At 41.3% G+C, this 22,442-nt stretch overlaps 1 protein-coding gene and 1 long non-coding RNA gene across 4 annotated transcripts in view; both read left to right on the top strand.

Moving 5' to 3' along the window:
* WNT5B (Wnt family member 5B) overlaps positions 1–22,442 on the top strand; it is a 150,725-nt gene that overhangs the window by 88,070 nt on the left and 40,213 nt on the right. The window lies entirely within an intron of this gene.
* On the top strand, positions 9,631–12,611 carry LOC132538306 (uncharacterized). The gene is made up of 3 exons (XR_009549702.1): positions 9,631–10,012; positions 11,387–11,494; positions 11,777–12,611. It is a non-coding gene; the product is annotated as an uncharacterized LOC132538306 (long non-coding RNA).

Below are 22,442 nucleotides of genomic sequence, written 5' to 3' on the forward strand. Positions count from 1 at the left end.
GGTTCCAGATTTTTTGAAACTGTGGAGACACAGTCCCATACAGATTCACTCCTAGGAACACTACACCTTAGACCCAGGCCTCCCTCTTCTGCTCTTTCATCAGAAAATGGAGAAGCAGCACTTCTTACAAATTTGCTCTCATCGCATCACATGGTGTGAAACCATAAAGTTTTATAACTGCCCTAAAATAACAGACTATGCTATTAGTCATCTGCCCAATCACAGATGTGCTGTGACAATAATTAATCCCAGTTCTGGACCATACCTGACCTTACATGCACTTACATTCATTCTGGACACTACTGCCTCAACTTTTACCTTAAACTCTACATGAACATCATTTTTTTGTTTGTTTGTTTTTTGATGTTTGTATGGATGTGGATGTGTTTGGGTTGATGTTGTGGTGTTTTTTCCAGCCACCATAATCTTACTGAACACAAAGCAGAATGTTAGATAGAGAACACTTGGGTTGGGTGATAGATACATGGATAGGGAGCTTGACCTAATAGGAAAAGGAATTCATCAGATCTGAAGAGTCACTAAGAGACATTTGGAAGCACCTTTAATAGAAGTTGGCCACCTGTTCCTAGTTTCAGCAAAGCTTTACTTTTTTTTTCTTCTTTATTTGGGGATTAATGGTTTACAGTCAACAGTAAAATACAGTAGTTTGTACATGTATAATACTTCTCAGTTTTCCACATAATAATTCACCCCCCACTTGGTCCTCTTCTGCCATCAGGTTCCAGGACCTGAATCCTGCCCCCTCTCAATCCCATCCCAGAGTTTTTTTTAATTTCTTCACTGGGGGACTAATGGTTTATAGTCAACAGTAAAATATAGTAGTTTGTACATGTATAACATTTCCACATAACAATGCAACCCCAGATAGGTCCTCCTTTACCATCATGTTCAAAGACCTGAACCCTCCCTGCCACTCAAGAGTCCTTTACTTTGGTGCAATACACCAAACCAAGTCCAAGTTCTGTTTTGTCTTTTCCCTCCTGTTCTTATTTCTCAACTTCTGTCTATGAGTGAGATCATCCTACGTTCATGCTTCTTTTTCTGGCTTATCTCACTTAACATGATTCCTTCAGACTCCATCCAAGATGAGGTAAAGAAGGTGAATTCATCGTTTTAATAGCTGAGTAAATATATATTACAGCTTACCTAGCCACTCACCTGTTGTTGGACACGGGTTGCTTCCAGGTTTTGGCTATTACAAATTGTCCTTCTATGAACATAGTAGGTATACACAAAACTTTTTGGATGGGTGTGTTTGGTTCCTTAGGGTATATCCCCAGGTGATCTGGGAGGAGGCACAATGGGTAAAGCACTGAGCTCTCAAGCATGAGGTCCGGAGTTCAACCCCCAGCAGCACATGTACTGGTGTGATGTCTGGTTCTTTCTCCTCCTGTCATTCTCATTAATAAATAAATAAAATATATTTTTTAATTTTTTAAATATTTTATTTTATTTATTTATTCCCTTTTGTTGCCCTTGTTGTTTTATTGTTGTAGTTATTATTGTTGTTGTCATCATTGTTGAATAGGACAGAGAGAAACGGAGAGAGGAGGGGAAGACAGAGAGGAGGAGAGAAAGATAGACACCTGCAGACCTGCTTCACCGCCTGTGAAGCGACTCCCCTGCAGGTGGGGAGCCGGGGTTCGAACCGGGATCCTTATGCCGGTCCTTGTGCTTTGCGCCACCTGCGCTTAACCCGCTGTGCTACAGCCCGACTCCCCAATAAAAATTTTTTTTTAAATTTTTTATTTAAGAAAGGATTAATGAACAAAAACATAAGGTAGGAGGGGTACAACTCCACACAATTCCCACCACCCAATCTCCATAACCCACCCCCTCCCATGATAGCTTTCCCATTCTCTAGCCCTCTGGGAGCATGGACCTAGGGTCATTGAGGGTTGCAAAAGGTAGAAGGTCTGGCTTCTGTAATTGCTTCCCCGCTGAACATGGGTGTTGACTGGTCGGTCCATACTCCCAGTCTGCCTCTCTCTTTCCCTAGTAGGGTGTGTCTCTGGGGAAGCAGAGCTCCAGGACACATTGGTGGGGTCTTCAATCCAGGGAAGCCTGGCCAGCATCCTGGTGGCATCTGGAACCTGGTGATTGAAAAGAGAGTTAACATACGAAGCCAAACAATTTGTTGAGAAAATATTTTTTAAAAACATATATCTCCAGGAGAGGAATTGCAGGGTCACAGGGCAGGTCCATTTCTAGCCTTCTGAGAGTTCTACAGACTGCTCTCCACAGGCTCTGGACCAATACACATTCCCACTAGCAGTGCAGAAAGGTTCCTTTGTCCCTACAACCTCATCAGCATTTGTTGCTGCTACTTTTTCTGGTGTATGACATTCTCACAGGAGTGAAATGGTATCTCATTGTTGTCTTTATTTGCACTTCTCTGACAATCAATGGCTTGGAGCATTTCTCCATTATGTTTCTCAGCTTTTCAAGTGTCTTCTGTGGTGAATGTTCTGTCCATGTCCTCTCCCCATTTTTGGATGGGGTCATTTGTTTCCTTGTTGAATTTAGTAAGCTCTTTATATAAGTTGGTTATTAACCTCTTGTCTGATGTATGGCATGTAAAGATCTTCTCCCATTCTATGAGGGGTCTCTTTGTTTGGATACTGGTTTCTTTGGCTGTGCAGAAGATTTTTAATTTGATGTAGTCTCATTGGTTTATTCTTGCCTTAGTCTTCTTTGTAATTGGATTTGTTTCATTGGAGATACCTTTAAAATTTAGGTGGAAAAGAGTTCTGCCAATATTTTCCTCTAAATATTTGATAGTTTCTAGTCTAACATCCAAGGTCTTGAATGATTTGGAATTCACTTTTGTTTGGTGACGTAGAGTGTTTCAGTTTCATTCTTTATGTTTCAACCCAGTTTTTCCAACACCATTTGTTGAAGAGACTCTCCTTTCCCCATTTAATAGTCTGGGCACCTTTGTCAAAAATTAGATGTCCATAGGTTGGGCAAAGCCAAAGAGTTGAATTCTAGGACTGGGGAAATAGCATAAATTTTACACAAAAGACTTTCATGCCTGAGGCCCTGTGGTCCCTGGTTGAATCCCCAGCACTACCTACCATCAGCCAGAAATGAACAATGCTGGGAGTTGGGCAGTAGCGCAGTGGGTTAAGCACATGTGGTGCAAAGTGCAAGGACTGGCATAAAGCCCTGGGCTCCCCACCTGCAGGGTAGTCGCTTCAAAGGCGGTGAAGCAGGTCTGCAGGTGTCTTTCTCTCCCCCTCTCTGTCTTCCCCTCCTCTCTCCATTTCTTTCTGTCCTAACAACAACGACATCAGTAACAACAACAATAATAACTACAACAACAATCAAAAGACAACAGGGCAACAACAGGGAAAATAAATAAATAAAAATTTTAAAAAAGAAATGAATAATGTTCTGGTCTTTCTCTCTGTATCTCTCATTAATGTAAGATATTTTTTTTAAAGTAAATAATTCCAGAGCCTCATTATTATAGATTCAAGTATTTAAGAATTTTCAGTAATCTGATTTTTTTCACACTTAAAAAATAAGGTAAAAAATGTCAGAAAACATCCCTGCACATTAATTTTGGTGGGGAAAAAGGATATCAGCTGCACCTCTGTTAAGTGGCCAGGAGACCTGCTGGCTTCTTAGGGCATTTAGGGAATGACTCCCTTTTCTGGGATTCTGTTTCCTCCTGTCTCAATGGGGCTATTTGATAGGATAGTCCCCAGGGGTTTTTCTAGTAGTAACACCTTTTGGGTGGGACCAAAAGCCTAGGTCAGTCTTCAGCTTTGTATCATGCACTAATCATAAAACAAGCCTAAGAGACTCAAATTTCTACTACAGGGGGTTGGGCAGTAGCACAGCAAGTTAAGAACATGTGGCTCAAAGTGCAAGGACCAGCATAAGGATCCTGGTTCAAGCCACCGGCTCCCCACTGGCGGGGGTAGGAGGGGAGTCTCTTCATAAGCGGTGAAATAGGTCTGCAGATGTCTCCTCTCCTCTCCTGATTTCTCTCTCTCCTATCCAACAATAGCAATGGCAACAATAACATTAACGACAACAACAAGAGCAACAAAATGGGAAAAATGGCCTCCAGGAGCAGTGGACTCATATTGCATGCACAGAGCCCCAGCAATAACTCTGGAGGCAAAAAAAAAAAAAAAAAAAAAAAGGTTTCTACTGCACAGTGTGTTCTGGGTGCTTGGTTTGGCTCAGATTTTCGACATGGAACTCAGATGGGGAAAGATGTAGAAAATCCTGTGGATAGCTGTTCATATTTTCAGCGTAAGTTGAGATTTTTGTATATGATTGATTCAACAAGTTGCAGCCAAAGAAGTTTGTTTGTGGGCGGGGGAGACAGCATAATGGTTATATAAACAGACTCTCATGCCTGAGGCTCCTAAGTCCCAGGTTCAATCCCCCGCACCACCATAAGCCTGAGCTGAGCAGTGCTCTGGTGTTTCTCTCTCTCTCTCTCTCTCTCTGCATCTCTCTCAAAAATAAAATTAATAAAAAAAATTAAAAAAAAGAAGTTTGTTTTCTGAATGAGCTATGTACTTCTATTTAGAAGCAAACATGATAGCTTGTGTAGGGTGATTCTCCAGAACTTACTAGAAATGTTAATGGAATCAGATTTTTCAGGTAGGGTTATTTTTTAGCCTGGGTGGGGCCTGAGAAAATTGAGTGGCCCAACCCAGATATCAGGCTTACTAGGGATGTTTACTTCCTCATTCAGAGAGGGGTAGTCTGGCAGGAAAGGTCAGAGGAAAGCTGGAGTTTTCTCAACTCTTCATTCAAAGGAAAGAAATAATAGATATAGCCATAAATATATAGATATATTATTTATATCTAAAAATAGAGACTCAGTTTAGCATATGAATGTTGAGTCAAAATATTTCATGTTTCATATTAACATGTGTAAAAAAATATTTATTTATTTTTTACTTGTTAACAAGAAGGAGAGAGAGAACAGAGGATCACTGTGGCATAGACACAACTCTAGTTGGGAAACTTATCTTGACAGCACAGGCTAGCAACAAAGCTAACTTCCAAGAAAGAGGAAGCAAGGGCAAGGCGGGGAAGGTTTACACAGAGCAATTACAGTGACATCATAGTCTATACATTTAAGAGTTTTCCAGGAAAATCATGCATATTTATGAATGACTTTTTATTTATGAGGGACTGACATGTGCAGTAAAACAGATAGTAATCTTAACAGCTGGTGTGTAGAAAATGGCAGAAAAGAAAGTCATTAGGAACATGTACTAAAGGACTAAGAGGACTCCATTGGGCAGTCTCTACTGACCAGGCCCGTCTGACTAAGTGCTGGGGTCCTTACTAGCAGGGCTCTGTCTTGGTTCAGTTAAAGTAAAAAGATGTGACAGTATAGCTATTTCCAGGAAGAAGCTGTCACACCCTTTAAACCATAAGCTTCAGGGCAGTATTTGCTTTTCTTTCTTCCTTCCTTTCTTTCTTTTTCTTCCTTCCTTCCTTTTTTTTTTTTTTTTCCCTCCTGGGTTGTCACTGACTCAGTGCCTGCATTATAAATCCACTGCTCCTGGAGGCTATTTTTTCCTTTTTGTTGTCCTTGTTGTTTATTGTTGCTGTTAATGATACCATTGTTGTTGTGTAGGACAGAGAGAAATCAATCGAGAGAGGAGGGGAGGACAGAAAGGGAGAGAAAAAGAGACACCTGCAGACCTGCTTCACTGCTTGTGAAGCTATACCCCCTGCAGGTGGCAAGCCGGGGGGCTTGAACTGGGATCCTTGCACTGGTCCTTGAGCTTCATTCCATATGAACTTAACCCACTGCACTACCACCCAGCCCCCAGTATTTGCTTTTCAGAATTCATTTTGACTTTATTCAGAGAAAGAGGTCAAAGTTGCAACAGTTTTGAGACAACCAATGAAATGGATAGCTGAGGTTTATTAAATGGTGCTTTTTCAATTATGTTAAATAAAATAAGCCAGGAGAAGGGTCAATACTTGGGATTATTTTTTTAAAAAAGGAGGGTTGGGGGAAATAGCATAGAATTTTATGCCTGAGGCACCACTGGTGGTCTCAGGTTCAGTCTTAGAGGCCACTGTAATTCAGAGCTGAGCAGTGCTCTGGTTAAAGAAAGAGAAGAGAAGGAGAGAGAGAGGGAGAGAATATACAGGGTGAAACTGTAATTATCTATGGTCTATTGCAGCAGATACAAGGACTCTAAGGAAGGGGGGATGTTGAGGACCAGTGTCCTATGGTAAGGGACAATGGCAGGTTGGTGAAAGGGGTGGTGTGTGCCTGACACCTATCTTGGAGAGATGAGAAACTGTAACCATGTGACAGCAGCCTTGTAAATCGTTTATTCAAATAAAGTGATTTAATATGCTATAAACATTTATTAAGTTTTACAACCCCTCACTTAAGGAGGACAAGAGTGGACTGAGTAAACCAATATTAAGTCACTAATAACAAAATTAAAAACAAACAAGAGGAGGCCAAGAGGTAGTACAGTGGCGAAGGCACTGAACACTCAAACATGAGGCCCTGAGTTCAGTTCCTGGCATTGCATGTGACTGAGTCATGCTTTGGTTTTCTCCTTCTCTTCTTTCTCATGAACAAATAATTTTTTTTCTTTTTTAAATAGGACTGCAGGAAAACAATGACAAAAATAGGTAACAAATTGAACTTTAGAGCAACTTTTTGCAGTTAAGAAATGAATAAGGTCAAATAAAAGTACAAAACCCAGCTCCATTGAGGGTCCACCTAGAAAGATGATTATTTGTTATTTATTTATTTATTTATTGCCACCAGAATTATCGCTGGGGCTTGGTGCCAACACTATGAATCTTTTTTATCAGATAGGAAAGAGAGAAATTGAGAGGGGAGGGGAAAATAGAGAGGGGGAGAGACAGCGAGACACCTGCAGACCTGCTTCACCACTCATGAAGCATCCCCCCTGAAGGTGGGGGAGACTCGAACCCGTGCCCTTAAGCATTGTAATATGTGTGCCATCTCCCAGCCCTGATAATCTTTGTGAAGGCAATTCATTGATATTACAACAATTAAAAAACCTTTGATGTGAGAGCTGATTTGGACTGTTAGAAAAAAGCAACATGGAGGGTGGAGCCAAGATGGTGGCGTGATGGCATCTCCTGACTTTCTGCAAATCAGTTGCTTAAATGCTGGAAATATAGAGTGAGAGGAGGATTTCCAGGCCAGTGGTTGAGAAAGCACACAGGAGGAGTCAAAGCAGAGCCAAGGAGGAAAGCCTCAAATCACATATAAGCTGGAATGGGCTACAGAAAGGACATAGCACATACCAGATCCTGAGCCACTGAGCCAGAGCCATGTTCCAGATGCTACCATGATGCCAGCTGTATTTCCCTGGGCAGACGACCCCATCAGTGTGTCCTGGAGCCTCACCTCCCTAGACCCCTGCCCCACTAGGGAAAGAGAGAGGCAGGCTGGGAGTATGGATCAACCTGTCAACACCCATGTTCAGCGGGGAAGCAGTTACAGAAGCCAGACTTTCCACTTTCTGCATCCCATAATGACCCTGGGTCCATAATCCTAGAGGGAGAAATAATAGGAAAGCTATCAGGGGAGGGGATGGGATACAGAGCTCTGCTGGTAGGAATTGTGTAGAGTTGTATTCCTCTTATCCTATGGTCTTGTCAATATTTCCCACTTTATAAACTAAAAATAAAAGAGAAAAAGCAACATACATACAGTCTTTCATTCCTCTTTCACCCCCCCTCTTATTTTTGCAGAATGGTTTGATTATTCAGTTTAACTTTTGAGTTACTTGAAATGTTTTTTTTCCCCTGCACTAGAGTTGTTCTGTTTATTACACAATAATACAATGAATTACAAAAAATGGTACCTTCCCAATTAATTTCCAAGTGCAAGATTTTTTTGTTGTTGCTGTTTGTTTTTGGTGAAGCCAGGGGCATCCCACTCTCAGAATACTTTTTCGTTCAGACAGAGAGAAGAAGAAATACCACAACACCAGAGCTTCCTCTAGTGATACAGCATCTCCCATATGGCACTAGGGCTCCAGCTTGGGTTTAGTGTAAGATGAGACACTACCCTACCTTGTGAGCTATTTCTCCAGTCTCCCTTAAAAAAAGAAAAGATTTATTTGTTATCGGACAGAGGTTTGAGAATCAGAGCAGAGCACCTCTCAACTCTGATATCCTCATGGTGGTGCTGAGGATTGAACCTTAACCTCTAGGGCCTAAGACTCTCTCCACTCTCTCCTTTGTGTAAAATATTTACACAAAGGTGGAAGCAATTTATACATTTGTTGATGAATGAATAGCTAAATAATGTATATTTGTCTGCTGGACATTCTTTTTATTTGTCTGCCTGTGCATTCTACTAATCCTGGTGGGCTGTTTTTCCCTTTTAAGGTAGAGACAAATGGTGTATTGCACCAAAGTGAAAGACTCTGGGGTGGAGGAGAAGGATTCAGGTCCTGGAACATGATGGCAGAGGAGGACCTAGTGGGGGCTGAACTGTTATGTGGAAAACTGGAAAATGTATGCATGTACAAACTATTGTATTTTACTGTTGACTGTAAACCATTAATCCTCCAATAAAGAATTAAAAAAATAGAGACACAGAGAAAGAAAAGATACTGCAGCACTGCACTAACATTTATGGATCTTCCCTTGGTACCATGCATAGTGCTTTCATGTGGTTCTGGTGACTCAAACCCAGGTCCTTAAGCAAGAGGTGAGCTATCTCCCAGCCCCAAAAGGAAGAAAATTCTGACACATGCCACAATATTGAGGAACCCTGAAGACATTATGCTAAGTGAAATAAGACAACCAGAAAAAGTTAAACAGTATATAATTACACCTATTTGAGGTACTTAAGTCAAAATTGTGGAAATGGAATAGTGGTTGTCAAGGTCTGGGGAGGAAGCGATGGGAGTCGTTCAGCAGGTATAGAATTTCACTTTTGCAAAATGGAAAAGTTCAGGTAATATACTTGTTCAATGTGACTATACTTAATTGCACAGTTAAAATGGTCATGATGGCAATTTTAAAAATATTTTTACTAGGGCTGGGCGGTGGCCTGGTTGAGCGCATATGTTACAGTGCTCAAGGACCCAGGTTCGAGCCCCCAGTCCCTACCTACAGGGGGAAAGTTCCATGAGTGGTGAAGCAGAGCTGCAGGTGGCTCTTTCTTTCTCTCCCCCTCTATTTTCCCCTTCCCTCTCAATTTCTGGCTGTCTCTATCCAATCATTAAAAATAAAGATTAATAAAAAAATTTTTGTAAATTTTCATTAGTGATTTACTAATGACTGACAAGAGCATAAGACTACAGGGATATAGTTCCATTAGTACCCACTGCCTCTTGTGCCCCCCCTGCCCCTGCCACCCTCACTACCCTCCCCCAGGATAACCACCATAATCTTCACAAAGTTTTATTGATGATTTGGCTACTACTATTTAAAACACGTTCATGGGTTTCAGTTCTTTCTAATTTCCTTTTTTTATCTTTATTGATTTATTGGATAGAGACAGCCAGAAATTGAGAGGGGAGGGGGATATAGAGAAGGAGAGACTCAGACACCTACAACACTGCTTCACCACCTGAAAAGCTTTCCCCCTACAGGTGGGCACTGTGGGCTGGCACCCGCATCCTTGCACATTGTAATAGGTGCACCACCACTCTGCCCCTGTGTTTCAGCTCATTATGTTGCACACATGAAGGAAACTAACCCATAACTGTCATTCAGAGAAATGCAGGGCACTTGGTAACAGAAACTATAATAATACATCCTGGAACACAAAGAACTGAAGGATTTTTCTAATTGTCTGTCTTTCTCTGCACTTGCCTAGTTCATCTATCACTGCCAAGAAAGCTGGATGGTACACACCCATGGAAAGGGGGGAGAGCACCTGTCTGTGTGCTACCTGGCCCTGTGTCAAAGTGGCTCCTGTGTGAGTCTTCTTTCAGAGGCTGTGATATGGGGCATCTTCATACTCCTCTGCTCCCAATACAGGTGGGTGAGACAAATCCCCACCAGGCTCTAGATCCCAAGTTGTGTCTTGGAACCCTAGCCCTCCCTTAAGAATCTGGAAAAGTGACTTAAATTATTTTTCCCTTTTTATTTTTAGAACATTATTTAATGAGAATGAGACAAAGATACACACACACACACACAAAAAAAAAACAAAAAAAAAAAACACTGCTCAGCTCTGGCTGGTCTTGGTGATGCTGGCAATTGGACCTGGGACCTTGGAGCCTCAGATAGGAGTGTCTTTTTGCATAACCATTATGGGGGGGGGGGTGGAAGACAGAAACAGAGGGAGACCAGAGCCCTACTCAGCCAGCTCTGATTTGTGGTAGTTCTGGGAATTGAACCTGAGACCTCAGAGTCTCAGGCATGACTATTTTTTGCAGAACTATATCCCCAGCCTATGACATAAATTTTTTGAGCTTTACTTTTCTCATCTAACAGAGGAAAGCAATTCCTAGTCACTGAGCTGTTGTAAGAATTCCATGCATAAGCAATAAACTCCATGGAACTGAGGAGCCTGGTGTAGAACCTGGCACATAGTAGGGGCCAAAGAATTGCCCCTTTTGTGTTTTATTTTATAAATGTATGGGGGGGGATTTCACACAGATGTGACCCCAAACTGTACATACACATCTGCTGACAGTTAAACACTAAAAACGTTTTATTTCCTGTTTTTAAGAAATGTGCAAGTTAAAGGAGTGGAAGCTTAGCAAAAGCGCAGGAGCAAAATAAAAAGATCCTTCTCTGAGACCAAGTCTTTGCACGTCATGTTCTCAAATTCAGGAATAGGCCTGAACTCTTCATCTGTCAGACAAACACACATCCTGCTGCTTTGACCTATTTTCACTAATCTCAGTTTTCCTTTGCTTAGAACAATAGTTCTCAAACTGGAGGATGGATCAGAATAACATGGAAAGCTTCTGAGCCAGGAGGCCTGGGGGCTGGGCTGAGAATGTGCATTCCTCACCCATTCCAAACTTCCTGACCTGGAACCATAACACTATAGGCCTCTGGGGGACCCACATTCTCCTGTCTGGGCTTCTTTCTCCTGCTTTAAACTTTTATTAAATTGTACTTTTGTTTGTTTGCTTTATTTATTTATTTATTTTTAAGATTTACTTTATTGAGAAAGAGAGAGAAAGATAAACACAGATACTGCAGTGGATTGAACTTCCTAGGTCTTAAACTTGAAGTCCTATGCTCTAACTGCTAAGCAACCTGCCCATACTGCTAACTTATGCTTTTAAAAGAATTTCCTATTTTCATTATTAACATATTTATTTTAACTGTAGCTCCAGGGCTTTGCACATGTCTGATATCTGTTGTCCCAACTCAATGTTTATCATTCTTTTTATTTTAGATAAGGAGAAAGAGAGAACAATAGCATTGTTCTACCATTCATGGAGCTTCCCCAAGTGCTGTGGTGCTTCCATGTGGTATCAGGGTTTAAACCCAGGCACAATAGCAGGTAAACTATTTCCCAGCCCCGAAGACTTCTCCTTTGGAGTAAAATAAAAATAATATAAGGGGGGAAGTATGTTTCTTTGGTCCATCTTTTCTCTTTTATATCATAAGCTCTTCTGGTATGAAGAACGAATTTCCCAGGGGCTAGGTGATGGCACACCTGGTTGAGTGCACATGTTAATAATGGCAAGGCTCTGGATTCATGCCCCCAGTCCCCACCTGCAAAGGAAAAGCTTTGCAATTAGTAAAGCAGTAACAGGTGTCTCTCTGTCTCTCTCCCTCTCAGCCACCCCCTTCTCTCTTGATTTCTGGCTGTTTCTATACAAAAAATAAATAAACATAAGAAGGAGAAGGAGAAGGAGAAGGAGGAGAAGGAGAAGGAGAAGGAGAAGGAGAAGGAGAAGGAGAAGAAGGAGAAGGAGAAGGAGAAGGAGAAGGAGAAGAAGAAGGAGAAGAAGAAAGATTGAATTGCCCTTCAGTGAGATAGTGGAGAAAACAGGCTTAGTATTCAGAGTATGGATTAAAATTCTGAGTCTATCACTTCTAGCTCTGTGACTTTGGAGAAGGAATTTAACTATTTGGGGCTTCAGTTTCCTTGTCTGTAAAACAAAACTAGTGTTTTCTGCTTGTTTTTTTAATCTTCAGAAATTTTTGAGGGTTGAATGGGTTGATACATGTAAACTCCTAATACAGTTCCTAACCAAAAGGAAAATTGCATTTATTGAGCATTTCCTGTGTATTAGGTATTCTTGTAATCTTATATGAAGCTTTTCTATTCTTCACAAAAGCCTATCTTCACAGACTCTGAGGGAAGTTCTACTATTACCTCCATTTTACAGGTGAGGAAACTATGCCACAGAGAAGTCACTTCCTCAAGACCAACTAGTTAGCAGAACTGGAATTTAAACACTACAAAATGTTTAATTTTAAATTACTACTAAGCAGAACTTAAACTGGAATTGGCATATTGCACAAAAGTAAAAGACTCTGAGGTGTGTGTGTGTGGGAGAATACAGGTCCAAGGAGGATGACAGAGGACCTAGTGGGGGTTGTATTGTTATATGGAAAACTGAGAAATGTTATGCATGTACAAACTATTGTATTTAATATCGAATGTAAAACATTAATTCCCCAGTAAAGAAATTTTAAAAATAAAGAAATAAAAATAAATTACTGCTAAACTAGATGTAGAGACCACAGTCAAAACCCCTGTGCTCTGCTGCCCTCACAGGACAGTTGCTCCGTGATGCCAGAGAGAGCAAGCAAGGCAGCCATGGCTGACCAGAAGTACTGGCTGTGCTGTGAGCACTTTGGGGACATGGTGAGTCCCCACCACTCCTTCAGAATACTTGATGGCCCTGGCTGATTTGCTAGCCAGAGTAGGTCAGTGTGTGTGTGTGTGTGTGTGTGAGAGAGAGAGAGAGAGAGAGAGATTGACTGAGAGAGATTTTCTCCACCCCTCCCCCAGTTTTGTTTTGTTTTGCTGGTTCATTTGTCTCCATCATCTACATTCTACCTATTAGTTCCTGTGCATAATCAACTTGTGTGTAATTATGTCACCCTCTAGTGGTTACTTTTTGATTAGCCCTTGATTCATGAAATAGGTATCTGTGACCCCTTCTTAGAATGAGATTCCTACAGATGAGTAGAGACTGCGGGGGATTTGAGTGTGGAGGAGCAAGGCTGAGAAAAGAGGAAATGTGGCCAAAGGTAAGAAAGACATGGCAGGGCCTGATGAGAGAGTGAAGTGCTACAGAAATGAGGAGGGTGCTAGCAGAAAGGGGAGTGAGAAATGCAGGGCACCTGGAGAGAAGAGAAGGTGGAAGTCTACCTTCAGTGAGCTAGTTTCTGATCAATTTTTATCAGGTGCCATTTGATGTCTGTGGGACAGGATAGCTCCTTCCCAGAGCTTTCCTTCTGAGGGCTGGGGGATGGAGTGGGGGAGGGGGATAATGTTCTACCACTTTCCATCCTCTGTTCAAAAGGCAATGGGCACAGACTATAGGATCAATGTGGTGGACTCCATCCCAGATTCTCACCACCCTGGAGTGGACAGTTTAGTTTTGGGGCTTCATCACTTCTCTGCTGATAAACATCATTTCTATCAGGCTCCTCCTATCTGGGTACATATCTCAGTAGGCAAGGAGGGAAGGTCCTGGGACTCTACTGTCTCAAGCTTGACTGGGCCAGAGTTGGAAAACTTTTTTCAAAATTTCTGGCACGTACCCAGACTTTGCTTGGAAAAGCCTATTTGAATGAGCATGTCTGACCCAGAGGATTAATGTCAGATATAGAGGATAGAAGGATCAGCTCTGTTGCAGAATTCATACCCTTTCCACTGAGAGAATGAGGTTTAAGGGTTACAGAAATAGAATCTCTTCTTCATCTTTAGGGTGTGCAATCAGATTGTATATCTGAGCTTTTTCTTGTTTCCTATTGTGAGCTTGTATAGCTATGAACTTCCCTCTCAGTACTGCCTTAGCTGTGTCCCAAATATTTTGATAGCTCGTGTCTTCATTTTCATTGGATTCTCAAAACATTTTGATTTCTTCCTTAATTTCCTCTTTGACCCAGTAGTTGTTAAGTAGTGTACTGTTGAGTTTCCACATTTTGGGATTATTACTAATCTTTTGTTGATTATTAAGTGTTAGTTTAATTCCACTGCAGTCTGAGAAGATGCTTGAGATGATTTCAATGCTCTTGAATTTGCTGATGCTGTCTTTGTGGCCTACCATATGCCTATCCTTGAGAATGACATATGTGGACTTGAATAGAATGTGTATTCTAGTTTCTTGGGGTGAATGACTCTGAAAATATCCAATGGTTCTGGTTTATCTATCTCCTCATTTAGCTCCCTCATTTCTGTATTGATTTTCTGCCTGGATGATCTGTCAAATTGAGAGAGTGTGTTGAAATCCCCTACTATCACTGTGTTGCTGTTAATATATTGCTGTAGCTCTTTCAGTAGGTGTTCGATGTATTTAGATGGCTTCTCAGTGGGTGCATAGATGTTACTAATTGTTAAGTCTTCTTGATTGACTGATCCTCTGAGCACTAAGTAATGTCCATCCCTATCTTTTCAAATTTTATTTTAAGGTCTATTGTGTCAGATATGAGCATAGCTGTTCCTGCCCTTTTTTGTGGTCCATTGACTTGTATGATAGTTTTTCATTCTTTCAAGTTGAGTCTTTGTTTGTTTTGTTGAGTTAGGTGGGTTTCCTGTAGACAACATATGGTTGGGTTGTGTTTTCTGATCCATCTTCCTACTCTGTACCTTTTAATAGGTGAATTCACGCCATTGACATTTATTGAAATCATAGAATTAAGATAGTGTAATGCCATTATTGTAGATTTTTAGAATGTTTTGATACATGGCATATATTTATGGTGATCTGACAGTTTATAGGAGACCTTTCAGAACTTCTTTCAGGACAGGCTTGGTGGTAGTTGATTCTTCCAACTGTTGCTTGTATGAGAAGGTTTTGATGCCTCCATCTAGTCTGAATGACAGTCTAGCAGGATATAATAGTCTTAGCTGAAAACCTAGCAGGATATAACAGTCTTAGTTGAAAACCTTTCTCATGGAGCACTCGATAGATATCTTGCCATTCTCTTCTGGCCTATAGTGTTTGTGTGGAGAAATCTGCTGCTAATCTTATGGGTTTTCCTCTATAAATTACTCTTTGTTTTTCTCTTGCAGCATATTCAGGATGCTTTCTTTATCCTTATTCCTTTTCATTCTAAATATGATGTGTCTTGATGTATTTAAGTCTGGGTTAATTCTGTTTGGGACCCTCTGGGCTTCTTGAAACTATATGTCTTTTATGTTGTTTGAACTAGAGAAGTTCTTAGCTATTATGTCCTGTAGAATGCTTTCTTCCCCTCCCTCTCTTTCTTCCTCTGGTAGGCCTATAATGCATATATTATTTCTTTTGAAGTCATCCCGCATGTCTCTTGTTGTTTTCAGTATCTCTTAATCTCTTTTTGAGATCTCTTACTTTTTTTAAATTTATTTTTTATTTCAGAAAGGATAAATTTACAAAACCCTAGGGTAGAAGGGGTACGACTCCACACAATTCCCACCACCCAATCTCCATATTCCATTCCCTCCCCTGATAGCTTTCCCATTCTCTATCCCTCTGGGAGCATGGACCCAGGGTCACTGTGGGTTGCAGAAGGTGGAAGGTTTGACTTCTGTAATTGCTTCCCCACTGAACATGGGCGTTGACTGGTCGGTCCATACTCCCAGTCTGCCTCTCTATTTCCCTAGTAGAGTGGGTCTCTGGGGAAGTGGACCTCCAGGACACATTGGTGGGGTATTCAGTCCAGCCTGGCTGGCATCCTGATGGCATCTGGAACCTGGTGGCTGAAAAGAGAGTTAACATACAAAGCCTGTTGTTTTCAACGGGTTATGTTGTTTTCGACGGGTTAGGTTGTTTTCGCCGGGCTGGCTTCACGGGCAGGTAACAGATGACCAGGGACTCATGGTTGAGCTGTAGGCAGTATCTCTTTATTCATGCAGGACGCAGCACAATCTAAGACGAGCTAAGTTAAACTCAAAGTACAGTACAACTCACAATGCTGTCTTTATATATACTTGCCAAGTAAGGTGGAAACAGAATGTGACATAGAGAGGGTGGAGAGAAAAGTGACTGGTGAAAATCGGAGTGTGACAAAGAGGGGGCAGATTAGGCGAGAATCCTATCACTGAACCACAAATGCCCTGGAGGGAGGGTGGAACTTGTTAACAGTGGTTATGTAAATAGAATGAAGTAGTTATGTAAATAGAATAGTGTTAAGCAGGGGGGATTTAAACCAAATGAAACAGAAGGGGTCTCATGCATACCAACAAAGCCAAACAAATTGTTGAGCAATCATGAACCCAAAGGTTGGAATAGTGGAGAGGAAGTGTTGGGGGTACTCACTGCAAACTCTAGTGTACTTCTGCTTTCAGGTATATATTTTGCAGTAGTTTATGGATATATGTGAACATATGCTCTCTCTCACAGAACCTGGTGTATATCTAGGTTTTGGGACTTTGTTAGAAAGTGATCCACCTGGGATGGAATTATAGAATACTATGAAAGGAAAGGTCTCACCCGAGTAATGAGGCTGAAGGGTTGTCATTCCACACCTGAAGTCTCTGGACACAGTCTGAGCTGAAGCATGTTGAGGTGGCAATCGTTGCGTTGATTAGGTTGCGATTGGCTGATGCAATATTATTTGATATGGATTGGGAAAGGCATGCAGGAAAGTGGGCCCTATCCTAAGTTTCCAGGACTGGGGGAAATATAGGTTCTATAGTGGAGATGTGAGGTTCCTGCTGTCTTAGGGTTCAAAAAGACAATGGATAATTAATATTATCATCACATTATTTGGTAATTGGGTTAACTTTGAAAAGTCCTTTTGTTAGGGTTTGCTGTAAATTACCCAGTATCTTGTAAATAGCTGTGCCACTGGTTGCCTCTGATCTATTTGGTCTAGGCTTTTTGAGAGAGTCCACATATCAAATACACAGCCTATATATTAAGACTCTGTGTTTTAAAAGCTTCGAGACATACAATTAATTTTCCCCCTCTCATATTAATTAACTACTGATTTATATGACTACACTTTACTAGGAGTGTATATATTTCCACCACCAAAAGACTCTGTCCCATCCCACCCACCCACCCCTACCCCCCACTGGCCCAGGAAGCCGCATGTCTACCCCTCACCACAGGGTTTTTACTTTGGTGCCCTACTTTCAATTTAGTCAGATCCTGCTTTTAGTTTCCCTTTCAGATCTTCTTTCTCAACTTCTGTTGATGAGTGGGATCATCCCATACTCATCTTTATCTTTCTGACTTAGCTCACTTAACATAATTCCTTCTAGCTCTGTCCAAGGTGGGTCAGAGAAGGTGGGTTCATTGTTCTTGATAGCTGTATAGGAGATCTCTTACTTCTTTCTTAGTTTTCTCTAATTAATCCTCAATCTTGCTAATTCTGTTTTCTGCCTCGCTTATTCTGTTCTTTCTCCCCTGTGTTGTTTTCTGTAGCTCAGCTATTTTGTTACCCTGTTCTTATACTGTATTAGCTTGTTCATCTAGTTGTGCTCTTAACTCAGCTATTTCAGCATTCAGCTCTCTAATTACCTCAAGATAGTGTTTTCTTTCAGAGCCTCATTTGTTGTTTCCCCATTTCTGATATTACTTTCAAACTTTCTCCTCACTCCTGTGACTAATTCCTCAGCTAGTGTTTGGATACTGATCTCATTCTTCTGAACTTTTACCTTTGAGGGGCTTTTATCTGGGCTTTTGTCCTGGTTCATTTCTCCAATGTTTTGCCTTGTTTAACCGTTATTATAGTGTGTTATGAGGTCCCTCTCTCAGTACTTTTCAAATTACTGATCACTTTTACCTGGATTGATTTGTGTCTAAGTGAGGTACTTAAAGAATTCACAGTTGTGGAAATTAACAGTCATTTCAATGTTATCTCAATCCCTGAGTTTAAGCACAGTGGCTTTGAAGCCACCTTTGTTCTTTTTCTTCCTTGTAGGCTATGGGAGCCTGAGGGATTTTTCCTATAAGTAGGTTTTTTTTTTGTTTGTTTGTTTGTTTTTAGCTAAATCACCCACTCCTGACCAAGAGACAAATCAGGGTTGGAGAGAGATCACACAGTGGCTATGCACAGAGACTCCCATGCCCTGAGGATCCAAAGCTCCAGGTTCAATTCAGCTGCTCTTCCAGCTGCCAGAACCAAGCTGGAAGTAATACTTGGTCCTGTGATTTTCCAAACAAGCCCAATTTATACTCTGTGGGTTTTCTAGCAGTTATTCATCATGTCTCCCCTATTCATCAGGAGAACAATGTGGAAAGGCTCTCACTATACAGCCCCATTTCTAGCCCACTGGGGTGTAGATCTTCTCCTGAGTTTCCTAGCCAGTTCTCTGCCCCCAATATCAGCACAGGGCCTCCCAGCTGCTGCTTCAGCCACCAGAGGGCAGTAGCACTGGAGACTCACAGTTACATTTGGTGAGCCTTAGGGTAGTCTTCTCTTCCCCGTAGCAGTCTTTTTTGTTAGTTAAACAGACTGGAGATGGTGCCTCAACTGGAAAACTGCTGGACTGTTACCAGCTGCTTGGGAGTAGATACAGGCTTTAGCCCCAGAAGTCTCTCCTTGGGCTTCTCGCTGTCCATGAATCACATGTGTTTGCACTCACTGGTGATTTGGTGAGGTTCCCAAAGTAGTTCTAGTCCTGTCTTGTTGCGGTCCCAGGTGGTCTCCTTTGATATTCCCATCTTGTGATTTTCTGATTTCCTGGAGATCAGCTATTCCCAAGATGTTCATAAAAATGTGCACTGACCTTGTGTGTGGGACATGGAAACCCTATGCAATTATTTCCTAAAGTCAGCACAATTCACCTCAGTCTTGAGACCTAGAATTTTGGGAGGTTCTTTGCTGCTAACTTTTTAATGTCTGAAATATTACATTCTGTTTAAAGCTAGTGAGCCCCAGTAGCTTATCAAGTGATCAGTGGCTACTGATTTAGCTGACTGAGAGAAACTTAATTGGAGTTGTTAACATTTTGACATGAATACAGATCTTAGTGATTGGATGACACTTTTTCCCTTTAAAGTTTCAAAAACACTTGTAGACATTTAAATACAACCTCCTTTTTTTCTTTTACAAAAAGAAAACAAAGATGTGAGTTTTTTGGGCTCATGAGAAACATGAGTTTGAGTTCTCTGACCTTCAGAGAATCTCTGAATTCCTTCACATAAGTGTGCACTCAGGATTGCCTTTGTACCCTATGTCTCCATAACACTTGTTTGCAATTGGAATGGTTATCAGACATTGGTGGAGGTTCATTGAAATTTGATCTCTCAGTCAGATGAATGATTAGCTAATCAATTAAAAATTGAAATAATAGCAAGAAGAGGAGGGGGGAAAGTAACCATTTTGTACAGAGTGCGCACTTTAGCATGCCTTATGACCAGGGTTCGCACCTCTGGCCACTACATGGGAGCACTATGCAATTGAAAAGCTATAAGAGCCTTGTTCTTTCCTAAATTTGTTCCTACTGATGTTTAAAGTATAGCACATGTTGAAAACTTAAACATAAACACTAAATTGATAACAATGGCAGAGCTTGAGTTAAAGTAGTTTACTTTGTTATGTCGTCAGAAACATGTCCTAGTCTGTGGTAATTAATGACAGAAAATGAACATTTGCAGGGACCTGGAGTGTGGGGCTAGGGGAGACGGCTTACTCAGTGGAGCTCACAGTACCAGGGACCCTGTCAGAGTCACAGCCACCACATGGGAGCATTATCCACTGGAGAAGTTTCACAGGCCGTGGAGCAATACCTTGGTATGACTCCTCTCTGCCTCTCACCCTGTAATTTAAAAAAAAAGTCTGCTGAGAGCACTGGAATCATACAGGTGTGAAAATCCTGGAGGCAAAATAAGCACATTTGCTTCCGTATATTATACTTAATATCCCAATTATCTTAGTTTTCATATAAACATAATATTTATTAGAACATCTTGTAGCCAATGGTTTTTGCTTATATGTGGGATATAGGGAATTGAAACACATGAACTTGCAAAAAGGAGAGTGTGGCCAAACTAAAACTTTTTGATCATTATGGTGATTAGTGGGGGTGGTGGGCACAGAACTTTAGTGGTAGGTGTGGTATGGAACTAAGATCACATAATCTTGTAAACTCTTATTAAATCACTAATAAGAAATTTAAGTAACAAAACTAAAAAAAATAATAAAGAAATATTTTAAAAACTAAACAAAAATGTCCTGTAGGCTCACCAGGCTGAAGGCATTCCTTGCATATGTGGGGCTCTGGGTTTGATCCCTAGCACCCCGTATAATGTAACAGAACTCTGCTAGTTACCAGAACTTGCAACTCAAAATGTCAAGTAGTCAGTCATGGGCTGGTGCCAGTGGAACCTGGGAGGTGGCAGGCCCCTGTCCTAAGAACCAACCATCTTCCTGGAGCCTGGGGTCCAAGGCTTTCAGGGTGATTGGTTAGTGGGGGGGGGAGCTGTGTGCCTTCAGTCTTGTAGCCAGCTGACTAACCAAGGGGTGCCATACTGTCCCTCTGGCTGGAGGGGTGTCTTCACAAGCTTCTTAGAGCCTGGAAGGGACTGATCCTCTTTTATGGTTGTTTGTCCAGCTGGAAGGGGGAGTGAGTCACTGGACCCTAGGGATCCAGTGATCCTCCCCTCATGTCTCCCCCTGGGCCTGCATCATATGTTCACCTTTCCCCAGAAGTCTGTGACAGGCTTCTGGTTATAACATTAAAAGTATGTTTGTGGAGAGCAATACATAGCTTGTAATGCTTGCTCACTTACATGATCTCTCCTTTCACTGAATAAAACAAATCTTTAGGCACAGTGGTTCTACAAGAGTCTCATTGCTCTTATGACTCTGAGGTCCCAGAATCAACCCCCAGCCCACCATCAAAGGCATATTAAAATCCAGTTGGATTTTACTCCTTCATTTCTTTGCAGTGAGGCATTTGGTTTGATTCATAGTTGTTAGATGTTTCCATGGTGTTTATGTATGTAAAGAGTACTCAAACTGTATGTTTAAGATTGTGGATTTTACTTTATGCTTAATTTCAATTAAAAAAAAAGCTTTGATTTAGAGGCAGTTCAGTGTTTCAAGCAAGTTTACTTCTATGACTCCAAATTATCTCAAGCTCTGTTTGCTCAGCAGGCTAACCAAACAAGTACAGCTTCTGCAACAGCTACTGAGGGGATCCTGGCCCTGCCCACCAACCTCCACTCCTAAGCTGGGATGGCCACCTCTTGGAACATTTAGGACCTGACTGCTCTCATTGCTGAAGTAGGACAAGGAGTTTTGTCTTTTTTTCTCTTCACCTGTAGGTCTCTGCTCAGCACTGGTGTAGTTCATACAGTCAGTACTTAATAGTGATTTTAATTCTGACCTTTTCTTTGGTTCATGTGTTCGTGGTATTTTGAAGACAAGATCTGTGTCCCAGGAAACAGCCTGGGATTGGTAGAAACTGAGACAGAATGCACAGACATTTCTGGTTTTGCCTCAGTCTCTGAGAGTATTTTCTTGGAGCTAGGGAAGCAGCATAATGGTAATGCAAACAGACTCTCATGCCAAAGGCTCTGAGGTCCCAAATTCAGTCCCTAGTACCATCATAAGCTAGAGCTGAGCAATGCTCTGGTAGGGGAAAAAATGTTTTCTTAATCTTGAAAAACAAAACAAATAAAAAACAAAAATGCAATGCTTAGCTCATCTGCTGCAGCATTTCATGTTTGGTTCCCTGCTGAAACAAATCAGGTCACATTATACTTGGTGTGTTGTACTATGCTGTGTTCTGTTGACTTTTAGTTGTTGATACTGGCTTTGAGGTTTGGCTGTGTGGTTTGTCTTGACACAAACATGAATTCATTTAACTGATAATTTTCATAGGGTCCAGTCATTTTAAGCTGGAAATTGTCCTGGTGATGGCTTTATTTTATTTTATTTTATTATTATTATTATTTTTACTTTTCTTGCTTTCATCTGTGGGTGCCAGCCATTGAAGAGTCTTTCTATGGTGTCTTGATGTGTGATAGGTGAGTGCAGAGAGGGCGGCCTCCCCATACAGTCAGAAAGACTAGGAAACAGTGTTGAAGCTGGGTGCAATCAACAGGCTCTTGTTTGCGGAATATCAGAGCTCGAGATCCATCTGCCTTTATCTTTGCTGTCTCCTCAGACAGTGATGTCTATAAGTAAAACACCTCTTTGCAGACAAATCGAGAACACTTTTCCCTTATTGCTTCAGTGCCTAGAATCTGACCCATCTGCCTCACTCACCATTAGCAGCATTGTGTGTCCTTCTGCTGATTTCTCTGGCCAAGAATGGGTGACTGACACCAAGGTCAATGAAGTAAAAGAGAGAGAGCATGTGAGACATTAAGGGGTTTTTTTTTTTT

This window comes from Erinaceus europaeus, chromosome 4, assembly GCF_950295315.1.
Source record: "Erinaceus europaeus chromosome 4, mEriEur2.1, whole genome shotgun sequence".
NCBI lineage: Eukaryota > Metazoa > Chordata > Mammalia > Eulipotyphla > Erinaceidae > Erinaceus > Erinaceus europaeus.